Genomic DNA, 9,222 nt, shown 5'->3' with positions numbered 1-9,222 from the left:
TGGTATTAAATTTTTTAGTTCAGATTGTTACTTACCAAATGTGATGTTTTTTGTTATCTGTTGTGAGTGATTGTTGTACTTTAATTAGAAGTTGTAGTTTAGATTTGACTATTGTTATGAATTTGTTTTGAAAAATTGGATGGTTTAGACACAAGATTCATGAGTTAATGAGATACAGTATTGATAAAAACTATGGCAGTTTGGATTTTTTGTGTATATGAATTATTGGAGAAGTTATTGAAATTGGTTACGACAGTTAGTAGTGAAGCATTGTTTTGTTAATTCTGATATTAAATGTTTTCCAACTGGTTTTGTACTCTGTTCATTATGAATTAAGAGGTACAAGGTACCCAGATTGGTTAAGTTTGGGGGAATTTTGTCTATTCATGTGTGTGCTTTATGTTCTTGGTTCTCACGGATTGTACCAACTCGTTTGTACCACTTTTTAGTTATGGGAGTTAGTAGTTAAGGTTTGTTTTGTTCATTGTTTTGGTTGTGGAAATCATTTAGTTGAAAAGAGTTTCACATCATTTTAATGTACTTTAATGTGTAACATGGAAGAAGCATGAAATGTGTGTTTGAAATCTGAATTTTTCCAATGCCAAATGGTTAAGTTGATTTGATGTGATTTTGGGTGATTACAATGCACGATTTTCATTGTGTTTTGGTCAATTTTTTTTTTTTATGTAGTGTATTTGTTGAAATATGTAGTCCTTATAGTTTAAATTTGTTTATCTTTAATTTGGTTAGGTTCATCATACATGGCTGGGAAACGCAAAAGGAAAGGGGGAAATGAACCCGTAAAGAAGGATGTCACCCCCGAGCCGAACGATAATGCGGTTGGTTGGAGAAATTTCTTGTAAGTTTTGAATGATGGATAGTTGTTTACTCGTGTGATTGATGGTTAACATTTATTTTATTATATATTTGATTGAAATTATGTCCATATGTAGCAATGCGAACTACAAAGCCCTTCGAGCAAACTCGAGAAGGGATTAACTGAGAAAGAGGTTTGATGTCGACTGTTACTTAATTTTTTTATATCAATTGTCTGTAATTGACGTAGGGTTGTTTGACGTACTTTACGATTCTTTCCATGTACTCTGTAGTTGATGTAAGTTTGCCTCATATTACAGGCTACCGACAAATTAAAAGTGCAATATAAAGGTTTCACCGACGAGGAGAAGTCTGAGTGGAGAAGCTATGACCCTAACCCTAATCCCGCTAAGAAGGCTGTGCAAACAAGGGGAGGAAACCAAAGGCACTCGATGCCAAGGGGAAGAAAGTGGAGGTGGATGAGGAAGAGGGTGCTCCCGATAGTGAAGAAGCATACGTGTACGGCCGATGCTCCTTCAACCGTTTAATGAGGATTTGCAAGAACCTGAACCTGGAGCAGAAAGATGTGATCCAAAATGCTGGATTTGGATCATTCATCAGAGAGGATGCACCATACGTTGACACCCGACTAGTGAGTTGGTTAATCAAACATGTTGACCCAACCACTAGCATACTGGATTTGTATGGGAGGAAAATTCACTTATCCGCCGCGATGTTCCGAGATGTTATGGGGGTGGACGACGGAGGGGATCCTGTAGTCACCGTGGGTGATAGTGACACTCGATATCCGGAGGAGATATTGAACGTTGTCGAGTACACCGTGTCCTTGACAATGTTGGAGAAATCTTTGTTGGAGTGCGTTGAGTGCGGACAGCCTATTTCTCATTAAATTTTCTTTGGTGGTCATAGGGACAGTCCTTGCGCCGAAAACGGGGGTCGATATCACTTCGGGGTACTTGCACTCCCTTAGGGTTACCAGGGACATTCGCCACAAGAACTGGGCGACTGCGGGGTTCGTGTATCCGATGAACTCAATTTTCGCATTCCGAAATAAGGCGACGAAGAATGTATCCGTCGCACCTTATTCCTCCGGTACATTGATTTTGTTATCTTTCAATTATGTAAATGTGTTTATTCGATTTATAATATAATATTGTCATTTATTAGTCGAATGTATTACCAATACATTGTTTGTTTGTGACAAGCTTGGTGTACTTGACTCACGTGGAGTGGAACTTTGGATATGTCGACCGAACAAGTTGCTCCCCGTTGATTTTTGGGGTAGTAAACAATGTAAGTCAGCTTACAAATTTGTGAAAGACAATGGGGGTCCCAATGGCGACAAGGTACATCGAATTTTGGTTACAATGTGGTAAAGTGATTTCGCTGATATTAATTATTTTGGGTTTGAAAAATTAAATTTGTTATGTTTCGTATAACGCTCACTTCGAATCCCGTAATACCGCCCAACTACTACTCGGACTCGGAAGGAAGAAAGAGCGGTGACCACTTTGTCGGCTCTATCAACGAGTTGAAGGAGTACATCTCGAATGAGTTAAAGTCTCGCTGAGATCATTTTCTTTGAAATTTATGGACAAAGGAGAAGGTGTAGGTGGTATTGACCGAGAGTTGGAGGAGGATGCCGCTGCGGAAACGGGAAGAAGGCGGAGTGCGGCCGGGCCGTGGAGGAGTCCCCGTTGAAGTCCCCCGTCCGTTCGAAGACTAATGTTGTTGGTCTATCCGACGAAAATGTGGTGGATTCGTAAGTACGCCTTCACTATTTGTTACAAAATCTCGTTGAAGATGAAGGTGCCGCACATAAGACCTTCGACGATGAGGACTTTGATATACTCGAAGTGGCATCTTTACGGGAATAAAGGCAAAGCCCTCGTCAAATCAAAGAAGTCACACGGTCGGAGAATGTGCCTTTAATTGAGGATGACTTCAACGATAAGGCGTACGAGCAATTCATTGAGTCGGGCAGAACTGTTGTCGGGCCATTCAAGACGAAGGAAGCGATCCCCCGTAACCAATATGGGTTTTACAAGTTTATTTTTAGCAACACGTTAGATCCGGGTAAGTAAATGTTATTTTCGTATTTCTCATTATGATATACTTGTAGAAATTTTTAATAACAGTTACATTGATTACAATTGAATCAGATATGTGCTTGCGAAATTTCGAAAGTTTGAAGTGGATAGGAGGTGCATGGCATCGTTGCGACCGTTGCGAGAAGTTGAGGGATCCGTAAGTGTCAAAGTATTAACTAAATATGTATCATTTATTGTACATGTGTAAATCATATTTCATTTTGTTGCAGATCATTGATCGTTTTTCTATACTAATGAACAAGTACGAACGTGATAGTCGATTACACGACCAACCTCGTGTTTGGTACATGCCCACTCGCATCTCGGTAATTGCTTTCTTTGTACAGACTTATTTTAAATTTTGTAATTCAGTTTGGTTGTAATTTCTGTTACTTGAGAAGATGAACAATGCTTTTGCGGCAAAAAACTCTCGGTTCGTTTAATGTGAAGAGGATTGCGAAAGACCGGAGTGGTCAAAACTGTTTTACGAAGACAACTTCGAAAAATGCGTCAAGGTACTTCATCATATACACATGGTCGTTCTTAATTGTAATTTTGAAAAGTGAGATATGTTAGCGATGCATATTGGTCATTGTAGTGTCGAATATCTATATGGTCTGTAATTTCAATTTATTTTTGACTTTATTGTTCCTCTATTCAATTGTAGATGTTTGTGCCGGTGTTGACTCTAGAAGGTGCACCACATTGGTTTGGTGCCGAAGTAAATATGAAGTCGAAGGTTGTCTCATTTATGGACTCCCTACACACCGCAATGAATGAGAAGTATCGTGTGGAGGCTACGAAAGAAATGGTAAACTTGCAAAGTTTCATTGTTTGATGTGAATAACTCATTCTTCATTGAATCTAACTAATTGTATACCTTTGCAGTTGTCGACGTTGGACCTTTTGTTTGAGGAGAATAGGTCGAAGAATGTGACTTTCGTGGATTTCAGAATTGACAGGAAAGATCGCGGGCTTCCTCAACAAGACAATGACCGAGATTGCGGAGTATACGTCATGAAGTACATGGACGCTGTGGCCAATGAGGAAGAAGTAGTTGATGAGGTATACCACTTTTTAAATATTTCAGAATGTATTACGCAAGTTTGATTGAGATTAACGTTGTGTAATTTAAATTTTATTCGGTGTTTTACTGTGAAGTTGATTAGAGTTAATTACATTTTCTAAGTTTTTGTTTTTGTTTCTGTATTGTGGCACAGTTTCACCCGGTTGAGGCACGTTTGGAAATCGCTGCGAGGATCATAACTGATGAACAAAATGAAATTCGTACCAAAGTGGTTGAAGATCGTAGGGCTGCACAAGGCAGCTCATTTGCATCGTCCTCGGCCCCTTTGCGTAGTCCGTCAAAGTCTCCACGCGATCATCGGTTCAGTACAGCGAAGTCTCGCAATGCAAACATGTTTCCCCCGTCAAGAGCCTCCCCTAGGCTTCAGTCTACCAAGACTAAGATTTCATATGGTGAATAGTGTGTGAAAAACACTTGTGTTATTAATAGGTTGTGTTATTAATAGGTCGTGTTATTAGTGTGTTGTGTAGTTTGGATTTGGGAGCATAGGTTGTGTTATTTGTGTGTTGTTTAGTTTGGATTTCGGAGCATTTGGATTTAGACATCTGTTTTTATTAGTTCACGTTTGGAACTGGTTATTATGTTGACAGACTTGTGTTTATTTTAGTTTTGACAATATATTAAACCATACTTAGCAAATCTTTGTACTCATACCATAACAACTCTTACAATGTACCCATACTTCAAAGTAGTTGACTGTACTTCACAGAAATTATTTAACCAGAAAACAAAGGTGACTTCTTAATTTTCTTTATTTGTTTTTTTGGTGAAGAGGTGACTTCTTCTTAATTATTTGAAGGAAATCATGTTACTTGCCTAATCTTACCAAATCTTTGTAGTCATTAAACTTTAAACCGATTTTTCCTTAAACCGTATTTTCAAAACACATGTACTATGACATTACAAATAACGACAAAGGTCACTTGTTAATTGTTTGATGTTAGTTACCAAATCTTTGTAGTCATTCAACTTTAAACTGAGTTTTGAGAACATTTAAAAAAAAAAGATTGAAACCATACCATATCAACTCCCATTACTCTAACCAAATGTACCATTACTCTAACCAAATGTAAATAAACAATAGCCCCCTTAAATTTGGTTTTTCATAACATAGTAATGAGGAAAAATATGGAATATAGAACATTCTCATTGCGCTACTTCACATAACAAATACGAAGATGTGAATAATATATAATTTTGCAACTTCACATTGAACCCATTGACGAAATTTGCTACAGAAATTAGAAATGTAGAAAACATAAAATTTTGAGAACGTAGTGGGTACTTCATACCAAATGAAATTTTCGTCATCATCCACACGGTTCTATTAAGTTCTACACAATTAAGTTAAACAAGTTTTGAGAACATAAGACATACAAAACATTTGCATTTTGGGACAACCCATATCTTCAACGCAATATAAGTTGGACAATGATGAGAAGGCAAATAAAAATGATAAAAATTAATTTTCTAATAACATTCTCATTGCGTTTCTTATCTTCTTCGAAAATCTTGATTTGGTTTCGCAATCCAGGTGTAGCATCTGTACTTCTCTTACCATGTGATTTATCGATCCAACAAAAGTAATCACATCCTCGACTTTCATCGTTCTCCTGAGTTGAAAATAACCCTATTAGTTTATCATGGCTGCCTAAGTACAGAAAACATAAATGAGAAGTACTTTTGAATCTAAAAAGACAAAACTCTTACATAGTGTGGACATCCGAAGAATCGACGACCAGGATTTGCTCTACTACTAGAAGTCCAAACATAAGCTAGATCACCACAGTAGCAATGGGGGTGTCCCTGAAGTGAATTTCTCCAAGGCGGACCACCCCCATCGAACCCGCATGAGTCTTCTCCACCACCAGCCACCATGTGCGATGTACTATAATTTCTGAGTGAGGTGTACAAATTTTTTTTTTTTTTTCTAACTATGGTGGAGATAATGTGTGTCACTCACAAGTAAAGGGGGCACCTGTTTATATATAGGCTGTTCCAAATGAGTTAGTGGTGGGAAAATGAATTTTTTTAAAAAGTTTTCTAACATTATCAATCTTGGTGCCAAAATAAACCCCAATTTCAAAACCTAATTCGTACAACATAATAGGGCATGGCTGATTGTTTCGTTGGGAAGCGTATCATGTCATGTCTCAACCGGTCCTTTCTTTTAAAATAATATTTTAGTGTTGTGTGAATTGACAAGGTCCATCAAGTGAACAGTGTACGTCCCATATTACATTACTAAATATTTGTTAAATCCATTAAATAATAGAGTAATTAGCGGCTAAACCCTCCCAACTCTTATTTTACTTGCAATTAACCATCTAAATTTAAATTTTGGTGGGAAAACCTACCAAACTCATATTCTGTTTGCATTTTTAAGGTGCCGTCCCATAATCTCTGTTAATTTGTCATTTTGTCTACGTGGCTAGTGACACATCACCACTAATTCCAACGTGGCTGCCAATGTAAATGGTACATATTTACACAAATGTACAATTGATTTAATTAATTTATATTATTTTAAATTTAAAAATAAATTAAAACTAAAAAACATTTCTATTAACTCTTAATAATAATAATAAAACTTAATTTATCTTTCTCTCTCCTCTCTCTCTCTCTCTCTCTCTCTCTCTCTCTCTCTCTCTCTCTCTCTCTCTCTCTCTCTCTCTCTCTCTCTCTCTCTCTCTCTCTCTCTCTCTCTCTCTCTCTCTCTCTCTTCTTTCCTTGTTTCTGTCGACACCAGACCACCATAACCACCATACCCATTACCACCACAATACCACATTCCTCCCAACACCACCATTTTTGCCACCACCCACCACCACTACACCTCTAATCACAAAATAAAACGCAAATAATAATTACAAACTCTTATTTTTTCAACATTAATCGAACGCAGCGCACCAAAACTTAGATCTCAGATTTGAGATCTCCACAACCCCGAACACAGAGAGAAACATGAAAAACTACAGATCTGAGCATAAGCCGCCATGTACGACCTGCACATTCCAGGGAGACTCCAAACGGCAACAAGGAAGAGGAGGAATCAGTGTCGCACTTGCCCAGATTTGTTCATCTCAGAACCAATGTGTGCCCGAATCCGAGTGCCTAGATCACCGAACTCCAACCGCAATGAAACAATAACCCACCCATTGAAGAGCCAAGATCCAAAGTTGGGGAGCCCAATCCCACCGTGTCACACCGCGATCTGAAACCCCGGTGGAGTTATGTCTGAACCCGATTTCTCTTCACAATGGACCCAAATAAACGTCAACCCAGATTTCTCTATCCCAAAAGCTAACTCATGCATTAATTCTTGACTCATAATCAACTCCGAACCAAGAATTGATGCATGAGTCAAGAATTGAGCATGACTGTCTTCCCATCTAGCCACTGTCTTTGAGCATGGCTGCTTGTTGAAGAAGAAGACACGAGAGTGAAAGAGAAAGAGAGACAACTTAAGTTTTTTCTTAGTTTTTTTAATTATTAATTAATTGTTTTTGTTTTAATTTTTTTTATAAGGATTTGATTTTTTTGTAAAGAATAAGAATCTGAAATAATTTTTATTTTTTAAACTTTAGTTTTTATTTTTCAATTTTAGATAATATAAATTAATTAGACCAATCTAAATGCGACACGTGTATATTTGTATACATGTACAATCTATGTTGGCAGCCACGTTAGATTCTAATAGTGATGTGTCACTAGCCACATAAGCAAAATAACAAATTAACAGAATTTGTTAGACGACACCTTAAAAATACAAACAGAATTATAGTTTGGTAGGTTTTCCCACCAAAATTTGAGTTTGGATGGTTAAGTGCAAGTAAAATAAGAGTTGGGATGGTTTAGCCGCCAATTACTCTAAATAATATTAGTAGGGATGCCAATATTAGTAAACATTAAATATTTTAATTTACGTTGATTGAAATTTAATTTTTCACAAATGTTGCTCAAGTTTTGTTGTATTTGTGATAGTTTAATTATTGGTAATAGTCCAAATCGAAAAAACAGTACCGCATCGCACCATTTTCCGCAGTGCGAGTTCTGCGATTTTTAGTTTCGCGGTGCGACTGCGGTTTGAGAAATTGGAAAAACCGCATGTATGGATTGGTTAAAAAAAAAAGGGTTAAAAACTACACTACCGACACTGCAAACACCCGAATATATTATTACCACACTTAAGGATATAAAAATACAAACAAATACATTTATAAAAGTCTTGATTAATATTTCTTTATAATTATTTAGTTTTTTTTAATATTATATAATTATTATATATAAAAAAAAAATAGTGTTGTCTACAGTGAACATCCTGTTACTATCAGTATCTCTGTCATGAAGCCGAAAATTACATGTTGGAATATTTTTTACAAATTTACAATTCTTCACGGGGGGTTCGTTATGGTAACAATGAACATCCTGTTACTATCAGTATCTCTGACACACAGTAAGTACTCAGGTTAGCATTGGTGTAGCAGAGTCACTATCCTCAGGAGGAACTCACTGAACGTCCTCTCGGGCTAGGGTTCTAATGAGCGGCAGTCAACCTTTCGTAGCACTCACACTTATTCTTGGGGTGTTTTCTGGTTAATGCGAGTCACAGTAAGTACTCAGGTTAGCATTGGTGTAGCGGAGTCACTATCCTCAGGAGGAACTCACTGAACGTCCTCTCGGGCTAGGGTTCTAATGAGCGGCGATCAACCTTTCGTAGCACTCACACTCGTTATTCTTGGGGTGTTTTCTGGTTAATGCGACTCACAGTAAGTACTCAGGTTAGCATTGGTGTAGCAGAGTCACTATCCTCAGGAGGAACTCACTGAACGTCCTCTCGGGCTAGGGTTCTAATGAGCGGCAGTCAACCTTTCGTAGCACTCACACTGTTACTGGGGTGTTTTCTGGTTAATGCGACTCACAGTAAGTACTCAGGTTAGCATTGGTGTAGCAGAGTCACTATCCTCAGGATCAACTCACTGAACGTCCTCTCGGGCTAGGGTTCTAATGAGCGGCAGTCAACCTTTCACAGCACGCACACTGCTACAGGCGGTGTTTTTTGGTTAAGGTGACACACAGTATGTAGTCAAGTTAGCTTTGGTGTACCGGAGTCACTATCCTCCTAAAAAACTCACTGAATCCAGTTCGAGCTAGGGTTGTACGACGCGACAGTCAACCATTCGTAGTACTGACGTTGTCACTCGCGGT

The sequence above is a fragment of the Cannabis sativa genome, chromosome 1, assembly GCF_029168945.1.
Source record: "Cannabis sativa cultivar Pink pepper isolate KNU-18-1 chromosome 1, ASM2916894v1, whole genome shotgun sequence".
NCBI classification, from domain to species: Eukaryota; Viridiplantae; Streptophyta; class Magnoliopsida; order Rosales; family Cannabaceae; genus Cannabis; species Cannabis sativa.
Note: the sequence above shows the minus strand (reverse complement) of the source record.